The sequence below is a fragment of the Aulonocara sp. 'chitande type north' Nkhata Bay genome, linkage group LG17 (assembly GCF_057382095.1).
Source record: "Aulonocara sp. 'chitande type north' Nkhata Bay isolate Kocher_YH1m ecotype deep benthic linkage group LG17, A_spYH_male_GT1.1, whole genome shotgun sequence".
In the NCBI taxonomy this organism is placed as follows: Eukaryota; Metazoa; Chordata; class Actinopteri; order Cichliformes; family Cichlidae; genus Aulonocara; species Aulonocara sp. 'chitande type north' Nkhata Bay.
This window is the reverse complement of record NC_141360.1, coordinates 26633169-26658777: the sequence shown is the minus strand read 5'-3', so window position 1 is coordinate 26658777 and position 25609 is coordinate 26633169. Positions and strand designations below refer to the sequence as shown.

At 41.0% G+C, this 25609-nt stretch overlaps 1 long non-coding RNA gene across 2 annotated transcripts; it reads right to left on the bottom strand.

Moving 5' to 3' along the window:
• Positions 1 to 6619: 6619 nt before the first annotated feature.
• On the bottom strand, positions 6620 to 10079 carry LOC147310189 (uncharacterized). 2 transcript variants are annotated; one of them, XR_015125691.1, is made up of 5 exons: positions 10010 to 10077; positions 8009 to 9081; positions 7774 to 7919; positions 7364 to 7696; positions 6620 to 7047 (listed from the first exon to the last, which is right to left on the bottom strand). It is a non-coding gene; the product is annotated as an uncharacterized LOC147310189 (long non-coding RNA). The 2 variants fall into 2 exon arrangements; XR_015125692.1 differs by lacking the exon at positions 8009 to 9081 and having other exon boundaries at positions 10010 to 10079.
• Between the last annotated feature and the right edge of the window lie 15530 nt (positions 10080 to 25609).

The following is a 25609-nucleotide window of genomic DNA, read 5'->3' as shown; positions in this document are numbered from 1 at the left end:
CAATCAGAGAACAGATGGGTTTGGCTGTCGGAGGGGCGCTTTTTTTGAACTGCAGGTCTTTGAAGGGTGATACAGTTTGAAGCTGGAGGATCGCTATATAAATATCCGATAGCAGCTAGGTCCCCTAACTTTCAGTAGCTGTTGAAAGGAAAAGGTTGTGGTATATCAGTGGTTAGAAATACCATTATTACTTTAGGATTAGTTTAACACAAAGTCAGGGCTGACCCAGGACCATTGCTGTGAGTCACAGTGCGCAGCATAAAAGGTATGGGCTCAAAATGTGGTCATAAATATTTTGTACTTGTAAAAAAGATTTGTATGTGTAAAAAAGATTTGTGTGTGCGTAAAGAAGATTTGTATGTGTAAAAAGAATTTGTGTGTGCGTAAAAAAGATTTGTATGTGTAAAAAAGATTTGTGTGTGCGTAAAAAAGATTTGCATGTGTAAAAAAGATTTGTGTGTGCATAAAAAAGATTTGTATGTGTAAAAAAGATTTGTGTGTGGGTAAAAAAGATTTGTGTGTGCGTAAAAAAGATTTGTGTGTGTAAAAAAGATTTGTGTGTGCGTAAAAAAGATTTGTGTGTGTAAAAAGAATTTGTGTGTGCGTAAAAAAGATTTGCATGTGTAAAAAAGATTTGTGTGTGCGTAAAAAAGATTTGTGTGTGGGTAAAAAAGATTTGTGTGTGCGTAAAAAAGATTTGTGTGTGTAAAAAAGATTTGTGTGTGTAAAAAAGATTTGTGTGTGCGTAAAAAAGATTTGTGTGGACTTAGAAAAAAAAAACCTGCAAGTTACAAGTGCGAATTTTGACCCTATTTTTCTTCCTTTCATCTGATTGGTCAATGTCATGTCAATCACAAATGTAACAATCCAATCAGAGAACAGATGGGTTTGGCTATCGGAGGGGCGCTTTTTTTGAACTGCAGGTCTTTGAAGGGAATAAATGCCCTTTTACATGCCAACCCAGCATTTTCCTTCATCACCACGAAGGAAAACAGTCTGTGGTCGTCCGAGTTTGGTGATTTTTGTGTCACAGGTCTACGTGTTTAATACAGGGACTTCCACAGCCTTTTCAACAGCGCTGCGGACCGCGGGGTGGGGGCGGGCAGTGTTTTGGAAATGACAATCTTCATTACAAAGCTTTCTTCGTTATGAATTAGCATACATGTTTTTATTGAACATTTGAAGAACCAGCAAAAAAAACAGAAACTCTTGTAGAGGACATAAAGTCAGAGATAGAAAAGACAAGGAGCAGGTGCATCTAGTTCTGGATCCTTTGCTTTTAGTTAGCAGTTAGCATTAGCAGCACATCCTGCGTCCGATGTGAAAGATAAGATAAGATAAGAGATAAGATAGAATTTTATTAATCCCTCGGGTGGGTTCCTCTGGGAAATTCGGTTTCCAAAAGCACAGCACCGACAGAAGTTACAGTAACAGAATGTTATATATATATATATATATATATATATATATATATATATATATATATATATACACACACACACACACACACACACAAAGGACTTTTATGCTGCGCACTGTGACTCACAGCAATGGTCCTGGGTCAGCCCTGACTTTGTGTTAAACTAATCCTAAAGTAATAATGGTATTTCTAACCACTGATATACCACAACTTTTTCCTTTCAACAGCTACTGAAAGTTAGGGGACCTAGCTGCTATCGGATATTTATATAGAGATCCTCCAGCTTCAAACTGTATCATTTCATTTCATTTAAGTATTTATTGTCATTGTCACCCTTCAAGGACCTGCAGTTCAAAAAAGCGCCCCTCCCGACAGCCAAACCCATCTGTTCTCTGATTGGATTGTTACATTTGTGATTGACATGACATTGACCAATCAGATGAAAGGAAGAAAAATAGGGTCAAAATCTGTACTTGTAACTTGCAGGGGTTTTTTTTTCTAAGTCCACACACAAATCTTTTTTACACATACAAATCTTTTTTATGCACACACAAATCTTTTTTACACATACAAATCTTTTTTACGCACACACAAATCTTTTTTACACATACAAATCTTTTTTATGCACACACAAATCTTTTTTACACATACAAATCTTTTTTACACATACAAATCTTTTTTACACACACAAATCTTTTTTACACATACAAATCTTTTTTATGCACACACAAATCTTTTTTACACACACAAATCTTTTTTACACATACAAATCTTTTTTACACACACAAATCTTTTTTACACATACAAATCTTTTTTATGCACACACAAATCTTTTTTACACACACAAATCTTTTTTACACATACAAATCTTTTTTACGCACACACAAATTCTTTTTACACATACAAATCTTTTTTACGCACACACAAATCTTTTTTACACATACAAATCTTTTTTACACATACAAATCTTTTTTACAAGTACAAAATATTTATGACCACATTTTGAGCCCATATATGACAGCGTCCTTATGTGCAGACACCGGTGTTTTAGCTAGCAAAGCGGCGTGGCTGATGTGGAGTGAAGCCACGTTAATGACATGTGGACAGCCATTGGAGATGTGAGCAGGACAGACGGAACAATAGACGGAAAAAGTGTGGACTTTATACCAGTATACAGTGGCAGCATCGGGGCAGCATGAGTACGAGCATTTTTTTATTTTTTTTTGCCGATGCCCGTGATGCCGCCCCCCACCACGATGCCGCCCCGGGCAACCGCCCGTGTCGCCCATATCTAATACCGCTGCTGCCAGCATATATATATCAATTGTGTTGATAGGCCACGTAAAACCAGAGTTACGATAAAAATATCTGTTTGGTTTCCTTGCTCAATACTATCGTTGTTTATATTTACTGCAGGAAGAAACGGTAAAAACTGCGTTTTATAAGAAAAAAAGGCTTGAAAGCGCTCTTCGCCTGTGAGCAAAAACAAACTCCACCCCCCTCTCCCTTTCCTATTCGTCCAAAAAAGTACCATGTCGACCAATCAAAAAAATGATATGGCAACGTGGCATCAAGTTGTTAAGAAATGGGGGGAAGTTTTAGGAGTGACGGCGGTGTTTTGAGATGTGAGAGATTTGAGACGTTTAGCGCAAATCTTGTGTAGTTAGTGTGTAGTGTAGTCAATAGTTTTGTTGTGTGTGTCAGAACAATGAGGCGACTGCTGAATGTTACAGGTGTTACAGCAGTGATACATCTCCTGTTGTCAGGCCTGTCAGGCTGTTGTTCTCCTTCATCTCATAGTGGACAGAAATTATTTTTTGGAGTGGCACAAATGATTTGTGTGGCATCAAATTTGACGCAGAACAGCTGATTGTTCTGTAAATAGTTTGAAATGTTTGTTTAAAAAAATGCCTTGGCTGCATTTAAAAAAAATAGCTGCAAAAAACTTTGTTGTTTGCCAAACTGAGTTACTTTTTTGAAGAAGTAACTATATAATTAATTGCCCAGCATTGGTCATTATATACTATATTTTGCAGACAGAGAGTTACAGGACTCTCTCCCAGACCACAGACTCAGACTCATAATACAAGTCAGAGCTTTATAAAAAAAAAAGAAGAAAAAAGTAAGTTGTGTTTTCTCAAAATTGGAGTTCAAGTTATTTTTACTTCCAATTGTGTTAACATACTACACAGGTCAATGACTAGATTTTTTTTTTAATTTTCACTGTAAGTGGGCTAAAGCAGTTAATTAAAAGTAGTCTGACATAAATGTAAATGATGTAATTTGATTATTTTAATAAACCGTGTAACTTGGATGGATTCGATGCCGGCGTGACCACAGTGCACACGTCTGATGTCGCTCACAGTGGTCCAAGGGATCGCTCAGGGAGTTTGTGTGTTCGCTCAGACACATGAAAAATTAGAGGGAACATTCATCACCACCTTAGTTATACTAAGCTTTAGTCCTTATTATATTTTTTGAGAATTCTAGACCTTTTGGCATTGTTGTTGGTGTTTAAGATGGGTTTGATTATAGAAAGAGTTAAGACTGGTTTAGATTTGGGGGATATCTGCCTTTCACTACCACCAGCTATTAAAATATTGCTATGCTAAATCCAGACAGACATATTTTGGATGCCAGGTGAATTTTTCAGTGGGGCTGAATTATGGAATGTGTCTTAAATATTAATTCTGTACATTTATTCCGTCCTTGCTACTGTGATCCAGACAAGAGCTCCTTCCTAATTCCAGTTTAGTCATGTCTCCAATTCTCTCTGCCTGCCCCTGAGCCTACACAGTTTAAAGCCTTCTTTTTTACAATGACCCACTGTGCTGACTCACTCCTTCACAGAGTCTCTTTATGGCAGAATCAGTACTTTTTCCACATAGAAATGGGACTGAAAGCTGGGCTTTTACTTAATAAGTGTTGCTTATGCATGTGTGAAGGCTGTAAAAATATTCCTTGTTACTAGCTCACATTATAAATCAAGTAAGTGTGGGACTGATGTTTGGTGTTCAGCTGCAAAATAATTCAACTGTGTTTCAGTTTCTTATTCATCCCAATGAAATAATACCTTTATAAATATATAGTACTTTCTTTAAACACACACATACTCATATTCTGAAATGCAGTGTCCTTGCTGTCCATCTCAGCGCTGGTCTCACAAGTTGACAAGCTGTCACCGAACATAGTCTCAGATCAATAACACAGCTGTTCGAATTCCATCTCTGTCTGCTCTGCCTAATTTGATGGACGCTCTGCTTGTCTACCTGTCCATCTTCGGTATGTTAGACTACCAGCCTGGCAAAATAAAGCACGCATAGGCTTGCGGATAGATGGCAATACATATCTGCAATCAATACTACGTGTGATGTTTGAGATAAAATTGACAGGCTCTATTGCCTACTCATTTTCATACACAGGGGACTTTTGCCAACTCATAGCAAAACCTCAATGTCTGATGTCTATTTGTCTTATTTATCCTTACATAAATCAAAGCAGCATATGAAATAAAAGAAAGAACGACAGTAGTTCACCATTTTTTCTCACAGCAAGCATTTTCTGTGCTTTCTGTGAAACAACAGAGGCATGAAATGACTGCTATCAATGCATGCTGACAGCAGTGGGGACTGGGGATACCCAAAAATCACAAGCTTACAATATATTCGTTTTATGGGGATTCCACAAAGGATTTGCTCTATCAGAGACTTCGTTCAGATGAATACATTTTCTTCATGCATTTTGAAAATGACACAGACTGGGTTATGAATATGCTTCTGTTTAGTTTAATGCAATGATTTCATTTCAGTTACTTCAGGGAAAGAAGGTTATGACAGAACAAGAAAGACAGACGAAAGGGCAGCTGTGGAAAATATCTGACACAGAATTCTCCTAAAATTGCTCAAGGTTAAGGTGTGAACATGGCTTTATTGACACCGACATGTAATTTTCAAATGCCAGCTTTAACCAAAAAATAATAATTTAAAAAAAATCATCACAGTCTCAGACCACAACTATCTCAAGATACGACAGATAGCACCCCTCAACTCTAAATTTTACTGACTGCAGTCTTCAGTCTGGGTTGCAAACAAAAGCCTTTACATTAAGGTTATCAAGAAACTGCCGAAGGAGACTTTACAAGTAGGAGTTAAGGTATTCTGCATCTGAGAGCTGATATAATAGAATAAGTTATCCACAAAAAAAGAGATGAGAATAAACTTGGAAAAGAAAAGCGAGAGCTTTTCTTCTTGCCAGCCTCTATTGATTCTCCTCCGGGCCTTCCTGGGAGGATGGTTCCACCAGAAAGTAGTCATGAATAAATCATGGGGCAGCAAAGCATGAAAGAAAAATTGAAATGAGGACTCAAATATGTACAGGTGAACAGATAAGCGCACACAATCTGACTTCTTCTTGTCTACTGTACATATTCACAGGACTCGGATCTCCCAGAAGGCTGTGCAATTTTGCTCTTCTAGATTCACTGAAATCACCTGGTTTGATCTGTCTGAACAGCTGGCTTTACAGATTTGCTCCTAAGCTGTGGTCGTGTCATCAGAGGCAATCTCGAAAGGTATGCTGTGTATTCTTTAACAGGCTTCACTAGGGGTGTCTATGCGGTGTGGGTTATTGACATTCAGCTTGGCCACTCTGGCTGACCTTTGATTCTCTATATGTTATCCTGCTGTTAATGAGGAGAAAGTCGATTTCATCCCATCCCCAGAGCTATGTCTTTTTCCCTGAGCGAGCTGCAATCTCTGCACTGTGTTGGCTAAAAATCATGGATAACAGCCAACTATTTGGATCACTGCAAAGTCAGGGGACTCTTTAGGCCAAAGCAGGAGACTGAGAGGTTTATAATTTAACATCATATGAATGCAATGATACAATGTGGCAGTGGAGTTTGATTTGCTATGATTAAGGGAGAATATTGAGAACAATAAAATGTTTCTTCTTTCTTCTGACCCTTGAATTGACTTGACTCTGGGGCGATCGTGGCTCAAGAGTTGGCAGTTCGTCTTGTAATCCGAAGGTTGCCGGTTCGAACAGTCTCGGTTGTTGTGTCCTTGGGCAAGACACTTCACCTACCGCCTACTGGTGTTGGCCAGAGGGGCCGATGGTGCAATATGGCAGCCTCGCCTCTGTCAGCCTGCCCCAGGTCAGCTGTGGCTACAACTGTAGCTTGCCTTCACCAGTGCATGAATGTGAGAGTGAATGAATAGTGGAATTGTAAAGTGCTTTGAGGGGTCCCGAAAAGCGCTATATAAATGCAATCCATTATTACTTGTGAAGTTTTCTTTTTTGTAAAACTGCTGAATACGTTCAGTATCAACAAACAGAAGACCAATGGAAATCTTAAAGGAGTGTATTTTATAGAATGTCTCTTTTAAAGGGTTGAAAATCACACGGTTGGTTTTCGGTGACTGTGATGAGAATAGCAGTTCAGAGTCAATTTCCTTGATTGAATCAAACTTGGAATTTCATCTGTGGAGTGAGGCCAGGCTCATAGCAGAGGAACACTGGGGTTTAGACTGGGAAGTGACTGATAGCAAGGCATCCTAGGCAGTAATCTAAGCCCAGGGTATCTGTCAGATTCTTGGAACAGACAGCAAGCAGAGCTCTGGAGACCTCTGGAGAGAGAAAGACAGAGAAAAAAAAAAAAAAAGAAAAAAAAAGAAAATCACTGTTGTAAGCCAGACAGTTTCGGTCTATGAGATTTGGAGAAAAACACCAGAAAATAAACACGTAATGGTTGCTTAAAGAAAGTCAGTCTTATATTGTTTTTGATTAATATTACCCAGCATGCCACATACTTTCACTCTTGCCATAATAGATGGAAGGATTATTTTTTGAAATATATATCTAACATTTTCTGCTGGGGAAACATTCTTTAGTTTTTCTAAGTTCTTTATTTTATACTTAATTTAGGAGCTCCGAGGATCTCACCTGGACGACCAACTGCTCCAAGCTGGTCAAGAAGGCTCACCAGCGCTTCTTCTTCCTGAGGACTCTGAGGAAGAACCACCTGTCCTCAGACATCCTCTACCGCTGCACCACTGAGAGCATCCTGACCAACTGTATAACAGTCTGGTACGGGACCCAAATGCAGACACAAAGACACGTAGAACTATGTACTAGAGTGTTTATTTTGTAACAGAAACTGTTTGGACCCTAGTTAGAAAGGGCAATGGGAAAAAAGTAACTGGAACAGGGAAGGGTGGTCCTACAAAACTGGGTCACCGAATAGGTCACGGCGAGAGACAGAGGAATGAGAGGATTCTGTAACAGACAGAGAAGGAGTACGGGTAAGGAGCCAGTGACTGAGAAATGTTAGCTGGTGAGTTTATTTTCCTTACTTGCAGGTCTGGGTTTTGAAAGCTCTGAGGAGGGATGTCCATGAGAGTTTCCAAGGTGTCTGGGTGTAATGGCAGACCATAGGGCTGGCAGGCAAGTAGGCGAAACAGATGTCCAGGTGAGTCCAAACCATGAGAAACGACAACCTCTAAACACAAGGAAAACAAGGTTACACAGGGAAAAACAGGTATAGGAGGTTTTACAAGTGCCGCCTAGTTATCACCGTGGATCACATACGGTAATGCACTGGCGAGGAGTAGCAAGTCGCACTGGTTTAAGAAGCCGTCCTGCTGATTGTTTGCTGACGAGGCACAGATGAGATGCGGGAAGCTCCACCCCAAAGGGGTGGACAGGAGACCAGCAGCCACAGGTGGAAAAACCCCAGACACTCCCACAGACCATGACAATATGAATAACTGGTTTGGGAAAATTCTGCAGTATTAGTAAAAATTAAACCTGCAATATAAATCTTGTGCTTACTCATTGTGGTCAAATGTCAGTCATGGGACTAGTACCGATGGAAACTTTCTGCATGTTTGTGAGAAGCCAGCATCTTTGACAAAATGACAGTATTTTATCCTCTGACAATGAGGACTGATTTTTTTTGGTACTTCTCTTTGCTATATTTTTAAAAACCTGGCAAAACCATTATGCTGGCATGACTGGTAATCATGTTGTCTTACAATTCATACATGCTTGGTTAGCAAAAATCCTTAATCATGGAGTGAAAGCGTTTGTTACGGGTCCCAGATGTGAAGACCACAATAACAAAAAGAATACAAATCTGTAAAAATAAAGGTAGAGTCTCAGAGAAAGAATCACAGGAGCACTCGTATCTTTTCCCGAATTGTCTCTTATTTCAGAACAACAAATATAATTTACATCCAGTGCTTTCACTTGTCAGATATGCTCAATAACTGTAAAAGGTAAATAAAAGGCATTTGGCAAATATATGTATCTATGGTCATTATGTAACACACCCAAAGAAAGATTCTAGGTCTGACCAACCGTCTCAGTCGTGGGCAAAAAGATGACAGTCAATAAAATTCTAAAAGATAATTTATTGACAAAAAAATATCAAGAGATAAAAGATAAAACAGTCCAGTGTCCCATTTATGAATCGTATAAAAACACACAGTCCCAAGGCCAGAGCCAGCTATGCCACACGGCCAGTTGCACTCCACGTGTTGCCTTTAACAGGGTTAGAAGTTGTCCTTGGAGGCCCACCACCCTGCAAGCATATAGCCAGTGGTCACTCCAGCCTCTGCAACTCTGCTGCCTTTAGGCTGTGGCATATAATAGGCCCTGGCCTGCACAGAGAGACAAAATGACACCTTCAGTATAAAATTCATAGCGCAAAACCCATCCATCCCAAACATATCTGATTTCATCACATTACATACCTGCACAGCGAGACAAAATGACACAGCAGTGTTTGTAGTGTGGGCTATAAGTAGACCAGTGTATCAGTGCAATCAAGTACACCTGCCTCTAATTAGTCCAACCCCATTCCAGCCATTTGCTCACCAAAAATGTGACACACACACACACACACACACAAAACCACTCCCAACCCAGTGCAACTTCACACAATAATATGGAGCTGAATTAACACAGGCACATTAGTCTACCATGTTACAATTACATTTCTCCAGTTTACACTGTTAATTACACTATTCCTTCACTCATTTACATCAGCAGTGCAGATACCATATAATGCCTTAAACGTCTTATTGCTCTTTCTCACATATAGGGCAAACTCAAAATAGCTTATCCACAAATCTGATATAAGTGCATAAATCTTACTAGATTAGACAAAACACACCTGAATGTATTACTTTGCAATGTAATAACATACATGTACATTCATTCTTAGCTTATTCTTAACATTTCCACATCACTTGAACCATAAAGAGTATATGAGATATTTTAAACTCGAATAATCTGATGTCAGTGCCTTTACAGTTAAATTGGAGCACCACACACACATATTTGATTGTTAAATGGAGTTTACCAAGTTCAAATACATCCCGCGGGCTGGCGAATTCTCGCGGTAACTCTCGCGAGACTTGGGGCTGCGCCGCTCGGCTTTACCATCGCTGCGGTGCCGCGCTTCCATAACTTTCAACTAAACCCCACTTAAGGTTACATCGGCGGTGTCAGCATAACTCTCAGTAAACACAGAAGTAGAACGAGGCACAAAACCCTCATACACTGTATTTTTAAGTCGATACTGACCTGTAAAAATAAAGGTAGAGTCTCAGAGAAAGAATCACAGGAGCACTGGTATCTTTTCCCGAATTGCGTCTGAGAGGACAGGAAGTAGGTCCGCTCTAGGCAACCGCGGGTGAATGACTACAGTGTCAACAGTTCCGCTTATTATTTCTCACTTTTACTCTCCTCAATTGTTATGGACTACACGTAATGAATGTAAAATAATAATTGTCTTAATTGCTGGCATATATTTTTCTTAAAAATAATAAAATTTACCAAAATGTGGTAGCACATTTGTGTTCACCACATGCTCCCCAACAGCAAAAGTGGCTCCTGACACTTAACTTGAATTATAAAAAAAACTTTAAACTAACAAAGTTTTTTTTACAGAAGTCCCTGTAATATTCCTCTTGCCCAGGTGTCCTTAGACTTCAGGCATCCTTCTTCCTGAGATTTCTGTTCGATTCAATAGCAAGGAACAACATATGAAACAGGTAAGTAAGGGCTAAGGGTAAGGGGAGAGGGGTGGGGGGCTGGGAGTAGAGAAGAGGGTAGTATAGGGAAGGATATGGCGAAGGCTGGACGTTGATGGTGTTCACCGCAGGATGAGCCTGATAGGCTGGTTGACCCAAGGACGGGTAGGTGAAGAATGTGGTGGGACGTCTCTGCCTGCTGGACTGCCTAAGATGAGATGGTGGCTCTGGATGGATGTCATCCCCTGGCTCCACCCTAGGTTCCGGCTCTGGGTCAGGAACCTCTACTGGATCAGGACTGGGCTCAGTGACGTCAACTTCTTCTTGAACCTGAGGCATCTCCTGATCGTCACTTAGCTGAGGTAGGTCTGGGTCTCTTAACACGATTAGATCCTCTTCCGGAACCATGGCACTTTTTTTTCTAGGTTGGACACGTGCCCTTAAGACTTGTCCTAGTTCACTTGGACCGGAGCTCCGTTGCGCTCCACTTGGAACTGGTGTGACTGGAGAATGCCCCCCTCGAGGGTATCTGGGTACACCAAGCCAGTACAATGGCTCACCCTCTTCCGAGTCAGTTGTGTCAGGGTTCAGCTCTGGTGTCATTGGTCTTCCGGTGGACTTCTTGTTTCTCTTGTGTGGTCTTGTAGCCTGACTTTGGATAATGTCCACTGGCAAGTCGTTTACTTGTAACAACAAGTTCCTGTGCAAGGTGCGAACAGGACGGCCTCCCGCCTCTGGACTCACTTTGTAGACGGGGTTGTCGCCCACTTGCTCCCTCACAATGTAGACCATTTGCTCCCAGTAGGGTCTCAGTTTGCCAGGGCCCCCCCCCCTTTCACTCAAGTTTCATACCAGGACTCGGTCTCCTGTCTGTAGCCTTACTCCTTTGCACCTTTTGTCATAGTTTGCTTTGCCTTCGGAACTTGACTGTTGACTGTTTGCATTTGCAATGCGGTATGCTTCTGTCATCTTCCCTTTCCATCTTTCTGCATACACATGTAGTGTCTCAGTGTTGTTTTCTGTCATGAGACCAAAGAGAAGGTCCACTGGAAGACGAGGGTGTCGACCATACAAGAGGTAGTATGGAGAGTAGCCAGTCGATTCATGCTTGGTACAGTTGTAAGCATGGATAACATGGGGTAGATGTTTCTTCCAATTTTGTTTCTCCTTTTCTCCCAGTGTACGCAGCATCTGTAACAGGGTGCGATTCAGTCTTTCAGTAGCGTTGCATTGGGGATGGTAGGGGGATGTCCTTGAGTGACCAACGCCTGCGAGTTCTCTTAGGGACTTGAATAACTGATTCTCGAACTCACGACCCTGGTCGCGGTGGAGCTTGGAGGGGTAGCCGAATTTGGGAATGTAGTCGTTGAAGAGGCGGTCTGCCGTGGTCTTTGCGGCCTTATTCTTGGTAGGATACGCTTGTGCGAACCTGGTAAAATGGTCCATAACAACCAGTATATATTCAAACCCACCTTTACAAGACTAAGTTCAGGAAGTCAATGCAAACAAGCTCAAGAGGGGAGCTGGATGTCATGCTACCCATGGGTGCTCTCTCGTGTGTCGTTGGCTTCTTCTGCTTGATGCACTGACACTTCCTTGTGACGTACTCTTCAATTTCTCTCTTCATGAAAGGCCAATAGAACCGCTCTCAAGCCAGGTTCAAGACTTTCTCCACGCCGACATGGCCCATGTTGTTGTGGAGGTGTGTAAGAGCGACCTGTCTTTAGAGAGTAGGTAGGACCAGCTGCTTGCGTCCTGTAGTCTTTCTATAGAGAAGGTCATTCTCCATGTGCAGCCGACTCCACTGTCTCAACAGTCTCTTTGTGTTAGTGTCAGCCTTGTCATCTTCTGTTGGTCTTATGTCCTTCTCTACCATGTCAATGACTTTTCCGATTGCTGGATCTGCTCTCTGCGATTGTACAAGTTGGTCATGACTGATTGACTGTAGGGGTTCTTTGACGGGTAGGTTTGGTGCGGTGAGGTTAAGGGCTGCAATCCATGCTACGTCTCCTTGCTCCGCTCTTCTGCTCCCTTCCCAAACTGTACATACGGCTTCCTCTGACAGTTCCTCTGAGCACTCTCCCATGAACGTCTTAATGTCAAGTGGGCAACGTGACAGCACATCTGCATCAATGTTTACTTTTCCTGGCCGGTATTTGATGTTGAAGTGGAAATCTGCCAATTGTCCGACCCAACGGTGTCCGACTGCGTTGAGCTTTGCTGTGCTGAGGACATATGTCAAGGGATTGTTATCTGTAAAAATGGTGAAATGTGGAGCATAGTAGAGGTAATCCTTAAACTTGTCACAAACTGCCCACTTGAGGGCGAGAAACTCTAGTTTTCCGCTGTGCAAGTGGTAGTTTTGTTCAGCGGGTGTGAGCGTGCGAGACCCGTACCCAATCACCCTCATCTTGTCTTGTTGGTTCTGATATAGGACGGCAACAAGGCCCCTCTGGGATGCGTCTGTGTGCAATATAAAAGGGTGGGTGAAGTCAGGGTACGCTAACACTGGTGGCTGAGTGAGCATGTCGATCAAGCACTCGAGGATCTCTTGGTGTTCTTTATTCCACTGTATCAGGGCTCGAGAAGGCTGCTGAGTGTGTTTTGCTCTGCCTCTAGTTGGCTTTGGTGACAGTGTGATGGACGGGACTTGTTGTAGGGCTTGGAGGACTTTCTGTAGCACTTGAACATATTCGTCGAACGACTTGGAAAAACAAAGCACGTCGTCAAGGTAAGGGATACAGCACTCGTCTCGGAGGGTGTCAAGCATTTCTTCCATGCTCCGTTGGAAGGCTGCTGGGGCATTCGACAGTCCAAAGGGTATCCTCACCCATTCGTAGAGGCCCCACGGGGTCGTGAATGCCGTCAGGTACCTTGAGCCTTCTGCAATGAAATCTTGATGATAAGCTTTACCCTGATCCAGGATCGAGAACCAGCTGTAACCACCGAGTGAGTCTGTGAGATCCTGGATCCGGGGAAGTGGGTGTCTATCTGGCACAGTCTTGTTGTTTAAGAGACGGTAATCGATGCACAAACGTAAAGACCCATCCTTCTTCTTTACGCAAATGACTGGAGCAGCATACGGTGACTGTGACTTCCCTTGACAATCAGCTCTTGAATATACTCCTTCACTTCCCTGTAGAGGGGTTTAGGGATAGAAGCATAGGCCCTCTGGACTGGTGTATCATCTTTGAGCCTGATTTCCATTTGTAGTGATGGAAATCAGTGTCGAACTAAAGACTGAAATAAAAGTTCAAAGAGCTAACAACTCAAAGAGCTGAAGGAAGTTTTCACAGGACTCAGTCTTGTGAAAACTAAGTACACCTTTATTACCTCAAGGAAAGTAGCAGCTGGGTGCTGCTAATCAAATAACTAATTTGTCTTCTGCGACTGTGAGCACCCTTATAAAAACTGAAGTTTTGGCAGTTCACTGGTTTGGAGCATTCACAATGATCAATGATCTGACAGAAACAATTGTTGCTGCCCATTAATCTGCAAAGGGTCATTTGGCCATTTCACCCCAAGCCCAAGGTTAGACCCATAGTAATTGGTAATTACATAGTAATTACACTTGGTTACTCCTAGTAATTAAAAAAGGCCCAAGAGCTACATCTCAGAGTCTACAGGCTTCAGTTGTCATGTTAAATATAAAAGTTTATGACAGCCCAATTTGACGACGACTGAACAACTACGGGTTGTTTGGAATATGCCATAATGCACAGTTCCATGTTTGGTAAAAACAAACAGGGGGGCAATGATTTGGGCTTGCTTTGCTTGAATTGGGTCATGTAACAGGACAATCCCAAGCACAGCTGCAAATCTACAACAGAATAACTGAAATAGAATAAGAAGAGGAAACAACTTGCTAAACTGGTAAAGAGCGCAACTTTTTACTCTATCTGTGACATCTCTTTTATTGCATATAGTACAGTCTGTATTTTATTGATTTCTACATTTTTAGCATGTTTCTGTTGTTGTACCTTATCTTTTTTTTTCTATTTTCATTGTTTTCTAGGGCAGCTTGGTGTCACAGTCGTTAGCACTGTTGCCTCACAGCAAGAAGGTCCTGAGTTTGACTCCACCATCTGGCCGGTTCCTTTCTGTGGGGACCTTTCTAGTTTACATGTTCTCCCCCATGGGTTCTCACTGGGAATGTCAGCTTCCTCCAACAGTTCAAAGACATGCAGTTAGTGGGGACAGGTTAATTGGTGATTCTAAACTACCCATAGGTGTGAATGTGAGTGTGAACGGTTGTTTGTCTGTCTGTGTTAGCCCTGAGTCAGATTAGTGACCTGTCCAGGCTGTACCTCACCTCTCACCCTATGGTAGCTGGAATAGGCTCAAGCCCCCAAGTGACTCTGATAAAGACAGAGGATGGATGGATTGTTTTCTAATATATCTCTAATTCACTTTTCTTTTCTGACCCCTGTGCTGCTGTAACATGGATTTCCCCAGTGTGTAATTAATTAAGTCCATATCTATATCCATCTAGATGTGTTCTAAGTTACAAGGTAAGCTTTTCAAAAAGACTGAGAAGCCTTCCTTTTCCCGTGCATCATCTAATCTCTCCTGGCCTTCTGTTCCCCTGCACCTATTTCCCTCATTATGGAAAAAAAGAAAATAATGAAATCACTTCACACAGGGGCTGTGGCTCAGCAGCCAGAGCAGGTCATACACTAATTGAAATTTTGGTGGTTGAGTGTCCTTGAGAAGTGTCCTTGGGCATGATCCCGAACCTGAGAAGTGCTTCTAATCTTTCGGTTCTGATGCCCTTCTGATGTGTGTTTGATTTACAAAGTCTTGTCTCTACATGAAAGTTGACCACAAAAGGTTAAATAACATGTTTGTAATTTAACCTTTAAAAACTGCTGAAGCCTTGAATAGAAAAAAAAAACACTCTTCTAGTCACCTGGAAGTCTACAGGGCTCTGTTAATTAAACATCAATAAACAGTGACTTGGTTGTTTGCTTACTGCCACTGCTGATCACCATCTGGAGTGATATCTCTTGATTACATGTCGACAGCAGTTTTGTATGCATGCATGTACAGAGTCACAGATTGTACAGGGCTTCACTCCCATTTCATGCCTGAAGGCTCCTTCTAATTAGCCTTTCTATTTAATACAAAATTTTTCCACTCTCTAGAAGACTTAATCAGCCCGCCTGGTCTGGTTATTTATACTTCCGCTGAGAGTACTAAATAGATTGCCCAGTGTTGCTGAAGCTGTAGGAGGGATATAGTTTTAGGTCCATTGAAGGGGAACTGAAGTTGTTTGGCAGCACATTCAAGGAATGATTCCCTGGCATTATAGATGATTCCTAATTATCAAGTCACTTAATTAAGTGATTAATTCAATACCCCGTCAGTGTTTTCTTCAGTTTCAGTTTCTTTCTGTCATCTTTTCATCCAGTTAAAGTGGATGTTTTGATGTTTTGACCCACCTTTACTTTCATCAATCCCTTGGGACAGCAAGAGGCTGTTAATTTCTGCAGTTCTGACATGAAAAGCTTATGCCTAGTTGCCTTCAAACAGCAATTCTAGTACCAGGCTACACTGCATCTAGCTCTTTAACCCCAACCAATTACAACCCTCAAATGCATTCATAGCTCTATATTTGCCATGAATATACTCGTGAGATTTTTATCAGTAAAATATTTAACTCATGTACTGTCAAAGAAAGACGCCAAAGCTTCTTCCATTGCATCATTCTCAATAACCAGTCTTGCACTGGTGAGACGTACTGGTTTCCGGTCTCTCAGGACACTAAGTGTATCCTGCATTTGCTACTGCTAGCTTGAATTATTTATGTGCGATGCCTATTTGGCCTCTGAGCAGGACCCAGACACTTTGCCTATGAAAACGAGAGCGCAACATTTAGGAGGACAATATAATACAAGCCAGCAGGGTAGGGGCCACTCTGGCATTTTATACAATTTAAAAAGTCATTTTTTATCTGTGAGATAGGAAGTCAGAGTGAGTTTAAGAGCTCGAAGACAATCAGGGGGCTATATTTTGTAGTTGTATAGAAACACTGAAATATCTTTGATGAATTTTCATCTGTAAATAAAAGAAAAGAAAAAAAAATACAAGCTTCTCTTAATAGAATAACTATTTCTTCCCTCACTGCATATTCCCATGACATGGCAGACATGTGGTCCGAAATATAAGAATCGCTGCAGGTGAGAGTACGCGGCCCTCTGACATTGGCTTCATAAAACCTTAATGGAGCGCCATCAATCAGATGTTGCCTGAAGATGCTGCTGGAGGACCTTGAGGGGAGGATCATATCTACCAAGGGACCAGAAAATCTTGTTTATTCCACATATCAGGATTCATAGCATGTGGAAGATGTCAGACATAATGCAACAAGCTGGGTGTCTGTGGTGCAGATTTCAAAACGCGGAAGGGGACGGGTCTAACAAGCAGACAGAAATAATACTGAACATAATCAATATATTTAGCTTCTATTAAAAACAATGGTGCATCAAAATCACAGTTGGCATATAGTAGGTACTAGAAAGAAGATTAAGAGCCATCCTTTAATTTGATTTTATACTCGATTTCGTACTAGTTTTTCAGGCAAACAACCAGAGCTGTGCTGTGTCATACCCTTGCAACATCACTCTCTCCTCGCTCGTCTCTCCTCGCGTGATATATCAAACATACCCTCCAGTTTGGTGGTCTATTTAAGCTGCAAAATTTCCCCTCTCTCCCTGTGACATTACAGTGCCCCTGCTGCATTGCATCGCAGCCTGCTGTTTCAGCCCCTCCACCACTACAGCATCCATCCGCTTCGCGTTGTTTACCGAAATATCTTTTCTCAAATGATTGGAGCAGTTTGAAAAATATTAACATGTTTTTCTGTTATTAAAATCAGGCTCCACCAGAGGGTCACATTGGAGAAATCAGCACTTTGAGACTGAGGCACAAACCAAAGCTACTGGACGTGCAATGAACTTGACATCTTGTTGGTTGTTGTTTCGAAGACAGAGAGCAGGTCTATGACCACACTCAGCTGCCATCTTTTATAAGACTTGCATTAAAACTGCAATAAGACGGTCAGTTTGCTATGCGTGGCGGGAGCCATACCATTAGTATTTCATGGTTTGTGGAGCTAACAGATAATACATAATTTTTGAAAACTTGGGAACTGGACCAAAGAGACATGTCACAGACGAGCTGCATTCATGGGTGCAGGCTGACTCAGAATGACTGCAATGTGCTCGCTGACTGTTTACAAATTAAAACAAAAGCTGTCTGTGCAATTACACAGGGGTGTACAATATTTTGTCATGTATTATAAGTTGTTTTTTATAATTATTTCATGTTGTGCGTATTGTATTAACAAGAAATTGCACTTTCCTGAGAGAACTCTTCTTGATAGAAGCAAAAGTGGTGTGTTCAACGACAGCAGCAGACTAATAGAATTTGACTACTGTCCTAAAATGATCCACATGTGTTCATCACAAGTCTTCTTCCTAGCGGTTTATATCCCACGACGCGGGGATTTTGCATGCTTTCCTCCACTTCTTACTATCAAGGGCGTCTTCTGGTGTAACATTCACAGCCTTCATATCATCCTTGATTCGGTCCATCCAGCGCTTTTTTGGTCTTCCTTGTGTTCATCACAAGTACTTTCTTTAACTGTCATGTGGCTATATAGTCCACTCGAATGTACACTGCGATATATATTCATCTGTGACTGTCATCTGTGACTGCTACCAGAACTACTGAGGAAGATTAAATACATTTGATTTTTTTTCCTACTGTGATGCCATTATAACTATGTTATTACCTCCAAACCTTGATTGCACTGAGATCACTTTTCTAGCTGGTTCTCATTCACACTGAATATTGCATATCCCACTGCAATGGCGCCGGTGCCCAGACCTGATTCCACACATTTCCACCAAATCAAGACTAGTGCTGGTTGAAGATAGGTGGAAGTAGAATTTCTGCAGCTAAGTTGGAACCACTGATGTTCATGGCAAAGATGGGCCACCAAAAAACAAAGACTGTTGATGATGTCACACACTGGAGAAATGAGGCTCTCTTCATACATATGAATGTTGGTAAAGACCCATTAGCGCCACGTTTGAATGCAGTGGGTAACTTTCATTTTTTCAGGAAGGGTTAAAAAGTACAGAACTTAAACCAGAACATTGTCTTCTTCTGAACCCAAGCAAGAAGCGTTTTGTACCTAAACCAATCCAACAAGCAAAAGCAAAACTAAGTGAGTCCAACAAAATTAATCTGAGTTAAAATTAAACAAAACCAAAGCCCAAACAAGACACAAACCAATATTTGCTGACTGGAAAACTTGTACCTTTCATCACCGCCCTCTCTTCAACCTCCAAATGTGGACTTTGTCACTCTTTAAAAGATGACTGCCATTGAAAACAGCAGACACATTTTCAAGTACAACTTTTTGTATGTTTTCAAGTGTGTGTGTTTTTGTTTTAATGCAATTCTAAATGAACTGCTTCATATTGCTTCATTGCTTTCACCACGGGTTGGAACAAAGACTCTGGTGCGTTGAGATTTGCTCAGAGATGCGAGGTTTCGGTCGTTTGCACCTTGAGCGGGCGATGTGACAATTCACAGTGGTCTTGCACTATAGAGTTGCTCTTCCAGTGGATACAAAGAGTGGCACCTTAAAGGCTCTGCAGAGGGGCATAGCAAGGGTGCATTACACGCACATAAATGGTGTATTTTTTTCAGGCATTACCAAAATGTGTGACAGCATGTAGAGCACTGAAGCACACAGTAAAGTGCAACACTAAACTTTACACCCATGAACTGTTACAGGACTTCAAGCTTAAAGAAACATAAAGAAAAATTTGGTCTTACATGCACTAGCGTGTCTAAAAAAATGTACACACCCCATTTGCCCAGTGTTTTACTGTGACAAATTGTGGCTTTTGGAAATAAATGGAAAATATATGACTGCAACTCTTATTTCCCATTGAATTCCCAGTGTGTCCAAACAGATTGGAAGGGACATTTGCTGTGCAGGATCTGTATGTGTGACCTGAGCGTGACTCATGTGCAGCAATCAACACTGTGGTTGTCATGTTTGCGTGGATGCCATCTGTGTCTTTACACCTCCATTTCCAAAATAAAAAAATACTTATTTTGCACTCTGAAACCTTGTGTGAGCATATAAGTATGATGCTCCTGTTTTTTTCTGCGTAAATATTAGTCACAGGATGCTTAGGGAGATGGTGTAAAAGGTGGGGCTGTGTAAGACGTGACTGTTGATACACTCTTAATATGGGCAGGAAGTAAATGAGATTACATGTGCATATGAGCACCAGTGTAATTGGGGCTTGCAGGTGTAGTTCAAGATGTGTAAGGCATGAGAAAAGAGGTTGCATAGCCCTTTTCTGCAGCACTCTCACTCTACCCACCACCTCAGCTTCATTAGCAGCTGTCTGTCAGCTAGGCCCCATACACCGCTGGATGGTTGCCTGGCAACTGGGACCTTGATGGACCAATCAGGACTGGATGCAACAGGAGTTCTCTCCTTGACACATAAAAGAGAGAGACCGAGTTGTCCTCGAATTCAGTTGATTTTGCCTCAGTGTCATTCAAGGGCAGACCAGATGTGGGGCCCTACCGCGGAGTGAGTGAATCAGCTGATGTGACTTGTGTTAACTGGGCCCATTTGGGAGAATTTTCCAAAGCCAGCTAAGTCGCTAGCGTTCCCATAACCTATATGGGCAAATTTTGTCCTATAATGCAGAGAGTCAAAGCTGCAAATCCCAAAGCTGCACTTCTCACCAGATGAATGGGAGACACGCACACATGCAGCTTCCCTGTTCATCAGTGATGTGATACACAGAGGCAAAGCAAGGTGGTGGACAAACGATTGCCGCAGTATTCATCTGTATCAAATTAAAAGCAAAAGGCATTAAAATTTGATCCGTAATGCACCTGCAGATATGAGTATAATAACACCTTTAGAGAATCTGTCCCTGCACTTGGTGAATCCTTTCTAACAACAATCACCAACTGATGGCCCAGATACAGAAGTCATGCATCATCATTTCGAGGACCGATATCATGACACCTTCTTTTGTTTTTACGGCTTTGTAAGACTCTCAGTTCATTGAGTTCATTCAGTGTACTCTCCTCCCAGTCTGTACTGTCCCTTTCTGTAATGCTGTGCCTGAGCGCTGGCAGTGGATCTTTTCCAAGGGTGCTGCAAGATATATTACAATTACATATAGAGCAGACTCATGGATCTTGATTTTGTAAAGGTCTACCTGCGCTGATGTTGCTAAGAGACTGCAAGGTTTTCCGTGTACCTGCATTTATGAAAAGCTTGTGGTACACTGCTTCAGCTTCTTTCATTTTGCACAGCAGAGTAATTTAGGAAGAAAAATCATAACCATAGTTGTAAAATTTTACAGTTATAATACAAGCGATGCACTCTTGGCAAGCACTTACGAGGAAACATGACAATTTAAGGTTGCTGACAACAATGCAATGCAAAAAACTAATATTCTCTCACTCTGAAAGTGCATCAGAGGTGCCGAATATGGCTCGCACGTAGGGGTTAAAATGGATTTGGCAGGTGTAGCAGTTCAGTATGGAGAAAAGAGTTACTTTTAAATAAGTCACATACTAATTTGTATTTTATAGACTTGTTTTCTTTGTGTTGTGCTGCTGCTGCTCTGAAAATCACTGCTCTTTGTGGATTTAGACAACTAAGTTATTCTAGATATAAGCTGGTGTTAAATGAACTTAAATTTTAATTGATGCCCGACGACAAACACCACAGCCTGTGCTACACCAGTCCAACACAGTGTATTACTGTAAACCTCACCAACTAAAAACGAATACCTTAAACTAACCAGTTTAACTTAAACTAAACTGTATCAAACTGCCCAGTTTTTCATGTAACCTTTGAATACCTCAAAATTATACTTCAGTTTGTTTTCCATCCACACTATGAAGGCATCACTGGAATGAGATGGGGAAAGAAAGAATGCAGTGAAGGTGTAAACGGGCCGTTGGATATGTTGTTATTACTAACCACAGATTTCATCATCAACTGGGTAAAACACCAGACTGTAGTACATGAAAAATTAGCTCGGATTAGTGTTCGGTGTTATGTATCAGTCGCATAGGTCAGGCTCACATTCCACTGAATGTCTCTACAAGAACTTTTAATGTGCTTTGCAAAGGGCACACTGGTTAAAAGTTGTTGGTTATGGAGAGTGGCTGCGCAAACCTTTAATTTAACATGTTTAATTCATCACCTTCCTTCTTAATGTCCAAGCTATTACCAATGGCCTATGATACTACACTAAAGTGAGGGGTAATGCCAAATCACACCAACACATCAGTATTTGTATCAGCTGCTTTGATTCATAGCGGATGTGTTTCTTTAAACTGGCAGTAGACTTATTGAATGGGAGGCCGCAAAGTAAAGGTCAGCCACAATTCCAGCAGATAAGCTGATCTCAATGTCGTCCACATCAACCGATGGTCACAAACATGGCACATGATATGATTTATGCATACTTATATTAAAACTGGTTTTATTAATGTTACTAAAAGTGAATGTTTGCATTTGGTTCAATAGTTACCACTATTTTAGTCTTAGCAGGTGCAACTATATGATAAACTGCTACATTTTATCATGGGTAATATCTTGTGATGGTAAGAGCTGAGGATTATACTACTGCATGCAATGTCTTTTAGAAGATAAGGGATTTTACTTTGCCTAGAGCATGAGTGAATGAGCTCTGATTTATGTTCATGTGTGTACATGCTTGAGCATCTGCATGCATTGTACAGGTTAAATATTACACGTGTTTATTCCCATCTTTTAGATTCACATAATCCATAGTAATCAAAAGAGTAGTTTATTTTTGTATATTTCGAATGAGTTCCTTTATTTTAATGTCTCTAGTTTTTACTACTATTTTTCCATTTAATTTCATTTTAAGAGCATTCAAAGCTACAGTGAAGATTTATTTTCTTTTCATACAACTACTGCCAGCATGTTTCAGAGTGTGTCCTTTGGTGTGTTTGAGATGCGAACAGCGACTATGCAGGATCAATTCGATGTATCAACATCAAAACCCCAGAAGGATTTAAAATAAGAGTTTGAACAGAAATATGGTGGCATATAAAACTGTAATTGCTCCTGGTGAACACTACATACCGCCAAGGGCTGCTGTCATCTGAAAGCGCCACTGATATGTGCCGCAGTTCAAGACACAGCTGTCTCTCCTAACAGTGAGAGCGATCCTTCTATCCCCCTCTTCCTGCCACCGTGCTACAAAAAGTCAATTGGATTTCAAATTGTGAGGGAGCACACTCGATTAATACTTAATGGCTACTCTGGCTGCACCTGTCTTTCTTTCAGTGAGGAATGATGAGAATGGCATGCATGATCTCAAAAATGTAATGCTGGCCTTTGACAAATAGCTATGGATTGGTCTCAGATTAATTTTCAGACGCTATCATTTACATGTTAGAGAAGAATCTCATAAAAGACAGATTAAATAAAGTAGTGGTCCAAAGGTAAAATATGCTGAGGTAAAGAAATGCTATCAGCATGGACATGTTTTATATAGTTTTTTGCTGTCAGGTGCAAACAAAGGAAAAGTTCACCAATGTCATATGGCACTCAGACACACCATTTTTAGCTGTGGTCAATATGATCCTGTTTCAGGTTGTCTGTCTGTCCATCTTATTGTTATAAAGCCCATTATAGGATTTCCTGGAGAGAATTTCTCCAACTAGAGCAGGAGTAGCAGGATGAATTCTGACGTAAACAAGACAATACTCTCTGCTCAGATTCAAAATTGGCACAGCATATTGTTTAACAGTTTCTTTAGGGATATTCTTTAAAGGCCAAGTTGGTCACCTGACCTTGAAGGCTTAACCCAATAGAGCATGCTTTTCAGTTACTGAAGATAAACTGAATGGAGAAAAAGACCCATGAACAAGGAGCAGCTGAAAGCAGCTGTTAATAGAGCATCTCAAGGGAGGAAACGCAGCAGGAGGCAAAGAGGCAAAATCACAAAATTGATGTCATTTGCCAAATAATTTTAACATTTTGTAATCAAAGAGTAAATTCACTTTGATTTTTTTGTCCTTTCAAATCTTGTTATTGCAGTAAAACTTTGGATGATTGGTGGGATTTTTTCAGATCTGCTTTTAAAGGGAGGAAACAAATCAAACTAATGAGAACTCAATGAAATAATATGAAAAACAAAAAAAATACAAAGAATACTGGGAACGCTAAATAGATAATCTAACTAAGTTAGATATAAGTTTGTGGTAAACAACTGGTGGCATATATACGAAGTTTAATTGTGTGTGACACAGGGTGGGAAGCAGAACAAAGGGTAGAAGTAGAATTAAAAGAAGTGTATGACAGAGAGAGATTTGAATATAAACCTAGAAGTAACTAAACTAAAAACCAAACCTATAATAATCTGGAACAAATAGAATCCGGGATGAACAAATTATTTCTGTGCAAAAACACATAGAAATATAGTATATGAGGCAAACAGAGTTTGTACCACTCACGATCTGTAGCTTAGAAACATATTGGGGTTTACAAGAGATATGTAATTGGATGTCATCTGCATAGAAGTGATAAAAATGCCCTTAAAGTTGATCAAAATGTGCTGGAAAGGGAGCAGAAACAAGAAGTGCCCCAATACACCACAGGAAAGAGAAGAGGAGGAAGACCTGTAGAAACAGCCACAGAACAAGGTATGATTCCAACCAGTCCAAAGAAAACCAAGTTACACCCACCCAGTATCTCAGCCCATCGAGCAAAATGTGACGAGCAACAGTAATGGTAAATGATAAATGGACTGGTTCTTATATAGCGCTTTTGTACTCTTCTGAGCATTCAAAGCGCTTAAAGTATCATCCATGTGGTCCAACAGCAGCAAAACAGAATGTTCTCCTGCACCACTTGACATCAAAATGCCAGTGGACACTGGGGCGATCGTGGCTCAAGAGGTGGGTGTTCGTCTTGTAACCGGAAGGTTGCCGGTTCGAGCCCCAGCTCGGACAGTCTCGGTCATTGTGTCCTTGGGCAAGACACTTCGCCTACTGGTGATGCCGATGGCGCAATATGGCAGCCTCGCTTCTGTCAGTCTGCCCCAGGGCAGCTGTGGCTACAACTGTAGCTTGCCTTCACCAGTGTATGAATGTGAGAGTGAATGAATAGTGGTATTGTAAAGCCCTTTGAGGGGTCCTGAAAAGCGCTATATAAATGCAATCCATTATTATTAAGAAGAGCTGTTATAGTAGAATGAGCTCTACGAAAGCCATGTTCAAGTGTCAGATGCATCTCCAAGATCTTGTTCCAGGTCCAGCTGGATTTTTTCCTATTTTTTGAGGACAAGACTTTCAGATTCTGTTCATCTGCTGTTATTACACCCATCCATTGTCCTCCACTTCCCTTAGTTTCCTATTTTTTCTTTGAAGACATACCTCACACCATTTCAAGATATGCCAACATCTCAGTATATCAATGTGTGAAGTGGTATTGTTGAGAGAAGAACTTTGAAAGACCTTCAGAAAGCCTGGAGAACTACTGCTCAAGAACACTTTGAAAAATTACAAGAAAGTCTGGCTCCTTGGAAGCAAAATACAAAGAAATAAGGAGTGGCTTGAGACTTTTCCACAGTGCTGAAGATCACACACCAATGAAAAATGAGAGGCTATTTTTGCTGGTCGTGGCCCAAGGACACCTTGACATGTAGTCTGCAAAATGTGCTGCTTGAGTTATGACCATGTTTTTAGTCATAGCTCAAGAATTCACATGGTGAATGACGAATTTGAAATGAAAAAAAAAAAAGACTTTGGGTGTTAATGTTAGAGGGAGAGGCACAAATCAAGTATTCTGTTAATAAGTGGTAGGAACATACTAGTAACTGTTTAGATGAAGAAATAACAATAACAATAATAGTGTGTTAAAATGACATGGTTTGCAGAGTCAACAATATGAAAAGACTTGGATAATACAGTTTCAATAGCACAAGCAACACTTTCATCTCACACACAGCTGTAAGAACCTGTCAATCAAGCAATGCACCAGTGAGTATCATTCAGTTCAACAATAACATCCAAAATCGCAGCGATTCATCATTGTTATTAAAATAAACAT